At 38.8% G+C, this 15287-nt stretch overlaps 1 long non-coding RNA gene across 1 annotated transcript; it reads right to left on the bottom strand.

Annotated features, from left to right (window-relative positions):
- Window positions 1–3370: 3370 nt before the first annotated feature.
- LOC124720261 lies at window positions 3371–14325 on the bottom strand. Its single transcript, XR_007006099.1, has 3 exons — window positions 14169–14325; window positions 13434–14007; window positions 3371–3397 (listed from the first exon to the last, which is right to left on the bottom strand). It is a non-coding gene; the product is annotated as an uncharacterized LOC124720261 (long non-coding RNA).
- Window positions 14326–15287: the final 962 nt, after the last annotated feature.

Here is a 15287-nt window from a genome sequence, read left to right as displayed (position 1 = left end):
TGATTTTGTCAAAATACAGGAACTATTAGGTACGGAAGAGGCTGGAGAAGGGGGCGATGATACCCATGCTAGTTCTTCCAACGCAAACATCGTTCCATCCTTCTAGGTAAGAATGGCTGTAAGTGGTCTTCAACTGTACCACCTAAAACAGGAAGAATTAAATCTAGAAATTTAGTTACTCACCTCCCAAGACCAAAGGATCAAACAAGATCTATTTCTAGTCCAATTGAAGCATGGCAGTTATTAGTGACAGATGAAATGCTAGACAAGATTGTCACTTACACAAACACCAAAATTACTTGCAAATGTTCTTCAACTGGAAATGCGGAAAGTTATCATAACACTACAAAAATTCTGTAGAGCTAAGAGCTGCCATTGGACTCTCGTATCTCTGTGGCGTAAACAAGGCAGCTCACACCAGTGTAGAAGAACTCTGGTCTGCTAAATTTGGCAATGCCGTTTCACGATACAACATCACCAAGGGGATTTCAGTCTTCGACTAGTTGCCTAAGATTTGATGACAAAGCAACCAGCATGCAAAGAAAACAAGAAGAAATATTTTCACCCATTTGGTACATCTGGACTAAATTTATTGACAACTGCAAGTCCCTATAGACCCCTTTCGATTACTGCACAACAGACAAGCAGCTAATGGGCTTCCATGGCAGATGCCCATTCAGAATATACATGTCTTCGAAATCGGCAAATATGGAATTAAGATTTTGATGTTCAATGATTGCAAGTCTTAGTACATGCTAAACGCTATTCCAAGCATTGGCAAAGAAGTAACAGAAAAAATGAAGCTGTCCCATCTTATTATGTGAGAAAGTTATCAAAACCCATTCATTCATAGTATTAATAGGAACCTAACTGTTGACAACTGGTTTTTGTCAGTTCCTCTTTATCAGACAATGACTGAAAACTTTCGTTTGACGATGTTGGGAACTGTAAGAAAAAATAAACCCGTAATACCACAATCATTTTTAAGTTCTTAAAATGTAAGAAAACCACAATTTGCTTTTGATGTGAATAAGTCGCTACTGTCAAATGTCCCAAAGAGGAATAAAGTTGCTCTCTTGCTGTATACCATGCTCTACTCAAACAACATCAACAAAACAACAGGAAAACCTGAAATGATAATTTCATACAATAAAACAAAAGGTGTTACTGACACTTTTGATCAGCTATACAAAACTTACACCACTGCACATGCAACAAGAAGATGGCCTATGTGGGTTTTCTGTGGCATTCTCAGTCAAAGTGGGAGAAACGCCATGATTCTCTTTACCCTTTCCAGCACTGACGTAAAGAAGCCACGAAGGAAATTTCTGCATGAACTGGCATGGAACTTAATTGCACCTCACCTAAGGGCTACATGGGATTATACCTACACAATGAAGGAATGTGAAGAGAACTCTAGAAGAAATACTGAAAATAGATACTGTGGCACCAGACGGACCAGAACCTCTAACCAGAAACTGAGATGTTCACTACTTTCAAAGAAAAGGAACAGAAAAACAAAAATGTTGCTAAGATTGTAAAAGGGAAATTAACTAAATAAAGTCAAGTAAGACATTGTGTTGCATTATACACATTCAGATATGAGAAAGTTAAACATAAAGAAATACAAAATGTTATTTATTAACAATACTACACTCATTTTATATACATCATGTGTTACTCGTTGTTGTAATAATAAAAAAACACTAAAGGTAACTAAATAGTATTTACAACGTCCCATATACATAAGACAGTCCAATATATATATTAATGAGCTTCAAATGCATGGTATATGATAACATTTTACTGGGGCCTGTGGACCCCAGTGTGAGGTGCAAGGTAATTCAATTCAAGTGCGCAGTGCAAGGGTTAATTATCTTTCACATACTCCTGACTTGTTTGAAGACAGTAATCTGGTTCCCCACATTTTTTGCAGCTTTTAGCTTCTTAGCCGGCCGAAATGGCCGTGCGGTTAAAGGCGCTGCAGTCTGGAACCGCAAGACCGCTACGGTCGCAGGTTCGAATCCTGCCTCGGGCATGGATGTTTGTGATGTCCTTTGGTTAGTTAGGTTTAACTAGTTCTAAGTTCTAGGAGACTAATGACTTCAGCAGTTGAGTCCCATAGTGCTCAGAGCCATTTGAACCATTTTTTTAGTTTCTTATTTTGTCTTCTTGTAACCTTTATAGTATTAAAGGGATAGGCCGGTATTACAATATCAAATTACTTTGTCAAAGATTTGATCAAAGAGGTGATCAAATATTCGTCAAATATATTTGACAAAGATCTTTGACATGGCACTAAAAAAAAGTTACTACGCTGTCGTCACATTTTTTGTCAAAGTTCAAGATGGCTGACAACAACAACAACTTGTTATTAACCGCAACAGTTGCACGTACCACAATTGCACTGTGTGCACACGTGATACAGATGTGGGTGAAAAAAAGGAAACGTACCTGGGTGAAGCCGTGTGTTTCACGGCGAGACGATAGAAGCATTCGACAAAACTTGTTATTTGAGCTTATAGTGGAGGATGTCAAGTCGTACATCAATTACTTAAGAATGGTTGAGCATACATTTCAGTATGTGCTCAGTGAAGTGATTCCTCATATCTGAAAGTGCAATACTCACTTAAGAACTGCTATATCTGCAGAAGACAGGCTCACTGTAACACTCCGATTCCTTGCTACAGGAGACAGTTACTCTAGCTTACAGTACAGCACTCGAATTCCACAGTGCACATTAAGTAAAATAATAACTGAAACGTGTGAAGCAACATATAAAGCACTAAAGGGCCAAGCTCTGAAGGCAAATAAATGTTCAATACACTTTATGTTCATTAAGATCAATTTTTATTTCATTTTATTTTATTAACACAGCATGTACCAATTGGTGTCCGAAACTACAAAATTAATAGAGATGTATGAGGCCGATTAGGTGTTTTACAACATGAGGCATCCTGAGTACAAAAATAAATTAAGAAGATTGGAGAGCTACAAAAAAATTATACGGTATTCTCTTCTATACCAGCCTGCTGCAAGGCAGCCTGGATATACCCAGAGGTGGATGGTCGTGCTTCTTGTGTTGTCAAATGCAGCAAATCCCACCCGTCCATCAAATACCACTGCAAACCGTGACTTCCGGCAGTTGTAAATATCTTACTACCCACATTATCCATCTCACGCAGTTCAGCTGCGATGTGGGTGGCAAGGGCACTGTATTGGTCTCCTCGGACAGGCTGGGGCAGAGTTCCGGCCATATCAGCCACAGCCTTCATGTCCTGGTAGCCTCCACAATGACGTCTGTTGTGCCATTCCTTCTTTTTGTGGGAGGCCGCTCTTGATGCTGGGGCTGTGGCTGTGGCTCACAGCATGCAACAGAAGGCTCTCGCATCTCGTGCTATAAAATAAGACATGAAAGCCATTAGCTACATACTTGCTTGCACATACATAAATCTTATTTACAGGTACCCACAAGCAGAGAAAGGTGGGGGCAAATGGCAGAGGATTTTGAGACAAATTGGAACTGTTATAATACTATAGGAGCAATGGATGGAAAGCATATTCGTACTAAATGCCCACAAGCTACTGGATCTCACTTTTTCAATTACAAATCCTTCAACAGTATCGTTTTATTTGCCATGGTAGATGCTTCCTACAAATTTTTCTATGTTGATGTAGGAACTAATGGGCACGTTGGTGATGCCAGAGTGTTTTCAAAAAGCAAACTACGGGAGTCTCTCATTGACCGATCTATTCAAAACATTCCTGAAGGCAGGAAGCTTGCAAACACACACATTACAACTCCAATGGTTGTACTGGCAGACGATGCTTCTCTGAGTATGCTTCAAGGTGCTGCAGTGAACAAATTAACGCTAATCATTTGTATAACATGTGAACTTTACTTGCATAAATAAAAAGAAAGAAATACGTCGAGACGTACTTTTGATTTCTCGTAGGAGTAACTTGTGCTGAGGCCATTAATTTTCTTTTTATTGTAGTCAGCTGTACACGCAGGCCGTATGTCACGGCTAATAACCTCCGCAATATTTTTGTAGATCTCCAATCTTCGTAATCTATTTTTATATTCAGGGTGCCTCACATTGTAAATCACCTTATCAGCTTCATGTTGTTGTTGTGGTCTTCAGTCCTGAGACTGGTTTGATGCAGCTCTCCATGCTACTCTGTCCTGTGCAAGCTTCTTCACCTCCCAGTACCTACTGCAACCTACATCCTTTTGAAACTGCTTAGTGTATTCATCTCTCGGTCTCCCTCTACGATTTTTACCCTCCACGCTGCCCTCCAGTACTAAATTGGTGATCCCTTGATGCCTCAGAACATGTCCTACCAACTGGTCCCTTCTTGTGGTCAAGTTGTGCCACAAACTTCTCTTCTCCCCAATCCTATTCAATATTTCCTCATTAGTTATGTGATCTACCCATTTAATCTTCAGCATTCATCTGTAGCACCACATTTCGAAAGCTTCTATTCTCTTCTTGTCCAAACTATTTATCGTCCACGTTTCATTCCATACATGGCTACACTCCATACAAATACTTTCAGAAACGACTTCCTGACACTTAAATCTATACTCGATGTTAACGAATTTCTCTTCTTCAGAAACGCTTTCCTTGCCATTGCCAGTCTACATTTTATACCCTCCCTACTTCAACCATCATCAGTTATTTTGCTCCCCAAATAGCAAAATTACTTTAAGTGTCTCATTCCTAATCTAATTCCCTCAGCTTCATACATCTCTCTTAATTCTGTGGTAGATGCCACACACCAATTGTATTTTCCCGTCATGTTTACAAACGCACTACAGATGACAGAACGCTGCACCGATGCTAGGCGCTCCACGTGGTAACATATCACATTGCAGTGAACAGAAGACAAGCGACTTCTTTGATCAAATCTATAGTGAGGCCCTAGATTTGATCAAATATTTGACAACATTTGACAAAGTTTCCTATTACACCATCAAATTTCGTTTACAAAGATATTTGACAAAGATATTGTAATACCAGCCTGTGTGGAGCTGTGCTAATACCACAAAGATGTTTTAGCTTTTAAATAAATATGAAATCCATGACTGAGTATTCTTGCTTATGCTAGCAAAACCCTTAACAATATTATGTAAACCATGTGTTCTAAGAAGTAACCACAACACAAGTATCAACAAATGGAGAATAAATGATTGTAGTTTTCGGCCTGAATGAGGTTCTGGCACAGCTCTCCACACTTGTCTGCTCCGTGGAAGCCCCTTCATCACCACAAAACTACTGCAACCTCCATCCATTTGAACCTGCTTACTGCAGTAAAGCCTCAGTCTCTCCCTCTCCCTACAATTTTTACTTCCGACACTTCCTCGAATAACCGAATGTCTTACTGTGTGTCCCATTAACTAATTGTTTCTTCTAGTCAGGTTTTGCCAAAAGTTTCTTTCTTTTCCCTAGTTCGTTTCAGTATCTCCTCATTAGTTGTTCGGTATACCCACCAAATCTTCAGTATTCTTTTGTATCACGACATTTAAAATGCTTATGTTCCATCATCCACATTACACATCTGTAAAAAGGAACAACCTAGACAATCAGAAAAGACTTCGTGACATTTAAATTTACATAAAATATTAACAAATGCATCATTTTGAAAAATTCTTGCATTGCTAAATCCAGTGAGCATTTTATATCCCCTCCACCTTGGTCTGCACAAATAATAGAACTTGTCTAATATTTTTAGTGCCTCAAACAATGGAACAATTGTTATTTTTAGTGCCTCAGTTTCTAATCAAATTCCCTCAGCACCGCCTAATTTAATTCAACTACATGCCAATACACTTGCTTTACTTTTGATGACATTCATCTTATAATGTCTTTTTAATACACTATTTGTTCTGTATAACTTCTAAGGGCACTGCTAGCTTTTATGTTATGATGTAGTGATATTGTACTCTTTTCTTACAGCTGGCTCTGGAATTTTTGAGGCTGAAAGCCTATTTTTTTCCTGGAAGTGGTGGTGTTTTGCTGTATAATGTCAAAAATGCTGCAGCACTACTGCTTATATACTAAGTCAGAGTGGATGTAAGGCCCTTGTAGGACTTCAGCACAGAGCAGACAACCACAGTTGTGTTGCTGAGAAAATAGTATGCAGAATTTGCTAGAAACGATGATTAAGAGTCGAAAGTGTTACTTCAGTTCATAGGAGATAAGTGTGAGTAATTCAGTTAATTCATGTAAAGGTGTGTGGGATTACTTTTGATATTTACTGTACTGTGTTTCTGAATCAGTAACTTTTGTGCATAGTGAAAATGAACAGTATATGAAGATTACCATCTTCATGTGTCCTTTCGCACATGTCTGAAAGAACAGATACCATTTTCGTATAGTTAAGGCTAACCGGCCATTGACCTCCTCCTCCTGTGCTGGATGCACACGCACTGCCCGAACTCTTTCGGGACTCGGTAAGATTGTATGCCACGAGTAATGAGTGTAATGGGCAAGGGCACTACAAATGAAGTGTGTGGACGTTAAGCTGGGAATGTGGGTCTCACGGGGAATGTGCGAGGGATAAATCCCTGCAGTCGCACTATCCTCTGTGCCTTCGATGGCTCAGATGGATAGAGCATCTGCCATGTCAGCAAAAGTTCCCTGTTTCGAGTCCCGGTTGCGGCACACATTTTCACCTGTCCCCGCTGGTGTATATCAACGCCTGTCGACAGCTTAGGGTCTCGATTTAGTTATTATTTCAAAATGAACAGTTTTCAATTATCAGTAATTGGAAGTTACATTAAGGTGCAAAGACTGTTGTAATGGATAATTCTGAATGTAGATGAAATAAGCTTCACTGTTTAACACAGGACTGGACGAGTTTAGCCATTGTTACAGAAGCATGTTAAATGCTAAAGTCACAATATGACAATGAAATATGACTTCTACTGTTTTTATTTCAAAGTAACATGTTCAATTTTTCAACTGAATAAGTCATATATGAAATGATATCTGTAAATGTCCTTGTCACCGTTACTGTTCTCGCAAGAGTTACTGTCGTGGCAAGAGTCACATTCAATTTAGGGGAGCCTTCTTATGGCTGCGCATATAACTGATCCCCAGATGCACATCTTTTGTGTGTTCACATTTCCACTTAGGTGAAATGTCAATTCATCACTGAAGAAGTCACAATCCGGAAAATTCTCACCATCATGGAACAGCATTTTGTTTGCAATGTTAGCATATAAACCCCAGTCTGAGGAGTATAGAGCTTGTAACAACTGCAAATGATAAGGCTATAGTTGTAAGTGTCTCGTTAGAAGTTTCCACACAGACTTCACTGGAACTGTTAATTCAACACCAGCCTTCCACACTGACGTTTTGGGGCTACATCTACATCTACATTTATACTTCCCAAGCCACCCAACGGTGTGTGGCGGAGGGCACTTAACGTGCCACTGTCATTACTTACCTTTCCTGTTCCAGTCGCGTATGGTTCGCGGGAAGAATGACTGCAGGAAAGCCTCTGTGCGCGCTCTAATCTCTCTAATTTTACATTCGTGATCTCCTCGGGAGGTATAAGTAGGGGGAAGCAATATATTCGATACCTCATCCAGAAACGCACCCTCTCGAAACCTGGGCAGCAAGCTACACCACGATGCAGAGCGCCTCTCTTGCAGAGTCTGCCACTTGAGTTTGTTAAACATCTCTGTATGGAAGACTCTCTCACTGATTCACATTGTTCCGCAGTCACTCTTCGTTGTCCCACACTCTTCCCTTTGCAAAGACATTTGCTGTCTTCAAACTAATGCCATCTACAGATATCATCTGGAGGATTACAATAGAACTTACACCATATGATCAAAAGTACCAGGACACCTGGCTGAAAATGACTTATAAGTTCGTGGTGCCCTCTATCGGTAATGCTGGAATCCAATATGGCGATGGCCCACCTTTAGCCTTGATGACAGCTTCCATTCTTACAGGCATATATTTAAAATGGAGATTGGTTCACTGAAAATATTGCTCTTTACTCTTCTGGTGGAAAAGTGTTATTATTCTGTCGATGAATTCATTGAGGACAGCTTCACAATCTGAACACAGGGATTGTATTACATGTATTATTTTATGTACATGTGTAGCTGTAACTTAGAAATGTAAAATATAATGTAAACTTTTGTATTTCTCTTAAAAAAAAACCTTGACATGTCTCCTGTACATCAAATCAAATGATTTGAAAATTGTACGTAATGAGATGAATAAAACACATACCACATATGTTCAATCAGGTGCTGAAAGGTTTCCAGGGGAATGGCTGCCCATTCTTCACGGAGTGCTGCACTGAGGAGGGGTACTGATGAACGTTGCTTCTGGTTGGAGTAGGTCACGTTTAAAATGGCTGCGCCAATTCAGAATCCCGCCAAATGCGACGTGCGCTCCGTCAAATGTTTTCTTCGTGCAAAAGGTCAGCGACCAGCAGATATTCACAAAGAAATTGTTTCTGTTTATGGGAACATTATGAATCTACAAAATGTAATGAAATGGTGTCACCATTTCTCTGAAGGTAGGACCGATGTTCGTGATGAACAAAGAACAGGTCGGCCATCTGTGATCTCTGATGCCCTTCTTCGGAGAACGGAGGAAGCAATTCCTGCGAATAGACTTCTCACATTGAAAGAATTGCTTCAGATTGTACCGGACGTGTCAATGACAACTGTTTATGATGTTGTTACTGTCGAGTTAGGGTACAGGAAATTGTGTGCACACTGGGTTCCAAAACTGTTAGCAGAAGAACACAAAAAGAAAAGGATAGGCTTTGCACGCTACTTCCTCACACGCTATGCTGAAGCAGGTGATGAGTTCCTCGATAACATTGTGACAGATGACGAGACGTGGATTTATCACCATACACCTAAATCCAAGCAACAATCGATGCAATGGCGCCATTCGAATTCACCAAAAGCTAAGTAATGCAAAACGTCGATATCAGTGAAGAAAATCATGGCTTCTGTTTTTTGGGACAGACAAGGCATTTTTCTGTTGGAATTTATGCCTCCTGGAACGACAATTAATGCTGCTGCATATTGCCAGACTTTGAAATGTCTTCGAAGGGCAACGCAGGGGAATGCTGACAAGTGGAGTCCGCTTGCTTCATGGCAATGCTCGGCCTCACACAGCGCTCCTAACCAAAACACTACTCAAACAATTCAAATGGGACGTATTGGACCATCCGCCATACAGCCCGGACATTGCGCCCACCGACTTCCGTGTCTTCCGTTACCTGAAGTCACATCTTGCTGGAAAATCAAAGATGAAGTTGAAATGTGGTTCTGATAACAGGCGGCAACCTTCTACGACTGTGGGATACAAAAGCTTGACTTAACTAATGTTTGGATAACGGGGGAGATTATGTCTAAAAATAACAAATAATTCAGTTAAAAAGATGTAACTGACGTTTTCTAAATGAATGTTCTATTCAAGGACTGCGAGCCATTGTATCTTTACTTTTTGAAATGCCCTCGTATGAAATATTTGGCACAGTTAAAATTTCTATTGTTAATTACTCAATTTAGAACTGTTTATTATGTTTATTTCAGGATTCATTTATAAATTAGTAGAAATTCATTTGTCAAAAAAATTTATAAACCATTTGGAATATTGTTATTACCACAGGGTGAGAAGATAGTAGTGGGCATTCCTCTCATGTGATCAGACGGGTTTCTGTATTTTGGAGGAACAATGTAATTCGGCTTTGTTAACGTGAAAATTCAAAAGACAGTGTGATATAGTAAAATGTGACACCAATAAATTCCAAAAAGAAAGAAAATTCTGTGCAGGCATTTTTCAAAATTATTTACATCAATTGGAACCATGAGAACCTAAAATGTGAAAATTTCTGCTTCAAGAATCAGAACCCTAGACAAGAAGAACTCAAGCAAACTGTGTGAGAAAAGAAGGTAAGTAAAAAGTTTAGTGTAAATCTTACTCGTCTAGAATTATCTGAAATGGCTTTAATATCGACGTTAGTAGTGACTCCATGGATGACGACGTTCCTCCAGAGGAAGCCAACAGGGAATGTCAAGAGGCAAATAAGGCATGTTTTGGTGGTTTATCTGGCCACTGATTCCATTACTGTTACGTGGAATGTCATGAACTTTCGTTACGCCTGCACTGAACTACTTTCCTGGTTTCAACAGGACGGAGTGACATCACACATTGCACGGCAATCAATGGCATATGGGCGAGAATTGTTTGGCAACCGTGTGATCTATCTCACGATTCGGTAACATTCCCTGGCCACCTAGATGGCCAAATTTAGCTGTTTGTGATTTTTTCTTGTGAGGTTACCTCGAGAGCAAAGTCTACATGACTCGACCAAGAACCCAGGATGAGTTAAAACAGAGTATTCGGTATGCAGTTCACAGTATCTCGGCTGTGATATTGCAGCGGTCAATGAGTAATCCCAACAGCAGATTTCACGAATGTATTCGTACATAATGACGCAATCTAAAGGATATAATTTCTAAAAAATGAGAAATGCCATCTATTTTTTGTAAATGGCAAAGTTGTAAGATTTCAATTACTATGAATGCAATTTCTTTCCTTCATCGCTTCTTGTTTTATTGGAATGTGGAAATGTTCCGATTTTTCTGTGTCACCCTGTACATTCTGTGCAAAAGGAATCACAGAATTTGCTGCAATAAATCTAAAATGGGGTGGCAGAGAAAATACAGCAATTGTCGGTGTGTATAGGCCACCTGGGGCATGTATGGATACAGTTTTCAAAAATCTCTCTGACTTGCTGATATACACAGACTGTACATTTTTTGTATCACACAGCCATGTAAATGCTATAATAGAAGGGGATACAAATACAGATTGATGCCAACACCAAAAAGCTACACCTTCTATACGATAGATTCAGTCTGACGGGAGTTATCCATGAGACAACTAGTGAGATTAGCAACAGCAAAACATGTCTGGATAATATAATAATAAATGTGACCCATCTTACCTACAGAACAGCTGTTCTAAAACTAGCCATCTATGATCAAAATGCAGCACAGCTTCAACTGAGGGCAAATGAGATGCCCTTTGCCACTAAAAGAAACTGTATGTAAGAAAAAGAATTATGTATAATGAAAACATCAACAGACTGACCTGCACGTTAGCACACATATCATGATTTTTAGAACAATAGGTTTCCCTATGATAGCTTTGCTTCTGACTTCTACTATTGTTTTGATGCTACATGCCCCCTTGCAGCCACAAAAGTTGAACGAACTAAAACTATAAACAGAAGTATCTGGAAAAATAATGATGTCATTGAAGCAAGGGAAAATTTAAAATTATTCCATAGTGCGATGTTGAATAATAGACTGAATCTCAAGCTAAACGACGTTTTCAAAACTTATCATGAATATTATAAACCTTTATTGATACAGATCAGGAGCAGCTATGTTGCAAACAAGCTCCAGGCTTCACACAGTGTTACCACTGGTGTCTTGGGAGTGACAAACTATTTTATAGCAGGCAGGGCAAATGCCGTATAGAATTTAATATTGACCACAATGGGATGATAGTAAAAGATGAACTTGAAATTGCTGACATATTCAATGAATATATTTCTTCAGTGGGGGAAGCTATCAATGACAAAAATAACAACCCGCAGTATAATTTTAAAGGAAATCCATCTGAGCATAACATACATCCAGCCCCCACAAACTGCAAAGAAATAATCAACATCATTAGCTCTCTAAAGTCTTCCCATTTCACAGGCATGATGGCCTCAGTATTAATGTATTAAAAGCATGCAGACAAACTGTGTCTGTAGCAGTAAATAATGTAATAGAATCAGGCACCTTCCCAGACAGACTAAAAATAGCTCAAGTAACACCAATCTTTAAAAAAGGGGACAAACTCAAAATTTAAAACTACAGACCCACCTCAATACTTCCAGTCTTTTCCAAATAGTTGAAAAAGTCATATACAGCAGAATTATAAGCTCTCTCTGGATGCACTACCTATTGTTTGAAAATCAAAATTGTCTCTTAATATGTAAATCAACCACCACAGCAGCTGCTCAATTAATTGAAGACATAACAAGTGACACCGAGAACAAGCAACATGTTGCAGGTATATACCTCTACGTTGAGAAAGCTTTCAACTGTGTGAGCACCACAATCCTGTTAGAAAAGCGTGGAATATTGGAATCAGAGGCACTTCTCATTACATAGTAAAATCTTGCATGAGTAACCGAAAACAGTTTGTACTGCTTAAAGTTGAAAGAGATGTTCAAAAATCCAAAATAACTAATATAAAAATGAAGTGCCCGGGGCTCAGTATGGGATCCTCTTCTGTTTTTAATTTAAGTAAATGACACAAGATATTGCACTCAGAATTCCAAAATAGTTCTGTATGCAGCTTATACATCCATTGTGTGGAAAAAGGAATCATTTAATGAACTAGAGACCCATTGTAACAACGTGACAAATGAAATTGCACAGTACTTTAACGAAAGCCATCAAATTTAAGTGGTAGTAAAACATGACTCACGTAGTTTAACAACATTAGTTTTAATGATGAAATTAAACAATACATATGCAATGAATTGGTAAAAAAGACTGTAGTGTAAAATTCCTTGATTTAACAATTCAAAGCAATCTAAAGTGGGACACGCATGTTGACACACTCGCATGTAAGTTGTCTAAGAATATATTTACAATTAATATGATTAGCTAGTTCTGCAAAGACATTGCCGCCCCACCCCTTATGAGTACTCTCCCTCCATCAGATGCTTCATCCCCCCCCCCCCTTCCCCTCTACTCCATGCCAACCCCATCTGCCCGAGACTGTGCAGTGTCTTCTTCGTGCCTAATTTTTAGTGCAGTGTTTTAAACGGGTGATAACTGTTGTGTGTCTTTTCCGAAGTGTTGCGAACAGAAACCGTACTGTTGCTGGGTGTGATTTTTCTCTCTCTTGCGAACAGAAACCAGACTGTCACAGTGTTTCTCAACTGTCTGTCTACTAGTGTACCTGTCTTCTTCCAGTGTATTTAATTAGCAGCACCAACCCTTTGTTTTATATTTTAACTTCCACAACTTTCTGCCATTTTACAATTGAAAAGTCACCTGTTTTAATCGCCTGCTTTTATTACTCATTATCTTCTTATTATGTTTTACATATTCTGTAGGTTGTAGAGCAGCGTACAAAGCTACTGCCAGCCCGACCCATTCCGGGGGGATTTGAAACCGAATAAAAGAAAAATAAAAAGGTTGTGGTTATAGACAGATATTTAAACACACTCCATCATAAAGGCTAAAATTGCACGGTCATTTCGAAAACAGATTATAGATAAGCCTCTTATGAGTATTTTCATGCATATTACACACATATACCATCCATTAACTACAAAAATATTCAATCTGGTGTCTACTATGTAACTTTTACCAAATGTTTAACAGCTGTATTCAAAAGGCGGATATTTTTTGCAACAGTACAATACTCAGCTAAACTTTTGTCTGTATCTCAAAATTTTCCGTTAGTACAATTTCCAATTTCAACCTGTAACAGTAAGATCAGTACATTCCACTGTTTTGACGTGCACATCATCAATCTTAAAACACGCAAGTTTTCGACCTAACCTAGACCTTGGGCTTAGCTACAGGTCAGTCTGTCATCACAACCAACATTAAAGGTGGGAGGGATACAGTGATGAGTACGAGAATCTAGCAGGCCTTTATCATTAAATATATGGCAGAAAATTTTGGGGAATAGGATGAAAGATCAGAATGGAATTTTCGTTATTCAATTACAGTATAGTTCACATTTATTTAGCATCCCTTTCTTATCACATAACGTCTTCAGTTACGCACTGTACCAATACTCATTTTGCACAGTTTATTATCAACTATGGCTCTTTTAGGCTGGGAATTCTTGACGAGTCATTTTGAATCTTCGTGATTATCTCTTTTAGATGTGGCTGGGTACATAGAGCATCCACTAATCGAAATGGGAACTGTGTCTGGAAATCCACGAGGATTATTAAACTTCTACTAATCACTAGCAATATAATTCACATTATACAACTGCTAATATTTCTGGTAATGAAAGCACTTTAGTGTGGGGAGGTTTCACACTTTGCACAAATGATGTGTAAGTTCATTCACAAACACAGAAACTAACCTTACTTCTGTCGAAGATGGTGTAAAGCCGACGTGACAACTTTTCCAGTTCTGTTATCACTGATATTTTGAATTATCGCTACATCGACTGACTTACTTGTGGTTCAGGTACTTGTGAAGGCGTAAAAACGTGTTCAGAACACATTCTAAACATGAACTCCTATGGACCAGTGTGGTAATTGCTGTTATGATTCTCGACATAACACTATTAATTTAAATTAAACTAACAATTTAAAGTAAAGCCAAAGGAAGGACGTAAGTAATACATACTTCATAATGACTGTTTCGTTGAAATTTTGCCTGTGGGCAAGTCTCATTGGCGGCAAATGACCGTGTAACATCTACCGTGATTAATAGCAGAAATCGCCGAAATAGGACAGGGATAAAAGTTGTTAGCGAATTCGTGAACTGCGACACCAATCATTAAATAACTTACTGAATATCAATCAATCAATGTAACCTAAACTTATATTAAATACGGTAGTGCGGGCAACAAGGCCCGCACCATCCAAAAATTGATCTACAACTATTTAATGACATACGAAAGAAGGACTCCGAATGGTTGACTATGTAGAACATTTTACCACAAATATTGTTAAGTATGATGATTCTCGTCATAAAGAATTGGAAGATAAATGCGTTTATAAGAGCAGAATAAAAACAGACGAAACGAGTTAATTGCTTATCCAACACTTGCCTGTAGAGCTTCTAATTGTGAACTGAAATCAAATATGAAGAATTCAAATGATTTAGAGTGAAGCTCTCGACAGCAGTGTTGCTAGACACCACCGACGGATGGCACCCTGATACGCTGGCTGAGAAAGTGTGGCGGTTCTCATTTGCTTTACTAACACAGCAATCGGCAGTTACCTAATATTTGTAGCCGCACAAGTCTTATACTTCGCTTGTTTAAAATAGGAGATGTGATCCATTTTGATAAGTTTCATGAACATTGTACATGCGTGTTGCACTACTATTTGCACTTGACACATTTTACTGTAGTATGAAAACAGCTATAAAATAACGAGAAATTAAAAAAAAAATCGATAATATTATTTACATTACATTTGCACGTCTGTTATAGTTTTCATGTCTTGTTACAATTCCACGTGTCCTGTAA

This window comes from Schistocerca piceifrons, chromosome 11, assembly GCF_021461385.2.
Source record: "Schistocerca piceifrons isolate TAMUIC-IGC-003096 chromosome 11, iqSchPice1.1, whole genome shotgun sequence".
Taxonomy (NCBI): Eukaryota; Metazoa; Arthropoda; class Insecta; order Orthoptera; family Acrididae; genus Schistocerca; species Schistocerca piceifrons.
This window is presented reverse-complemented; position numbering and strand designations above follow the sequence as displayed.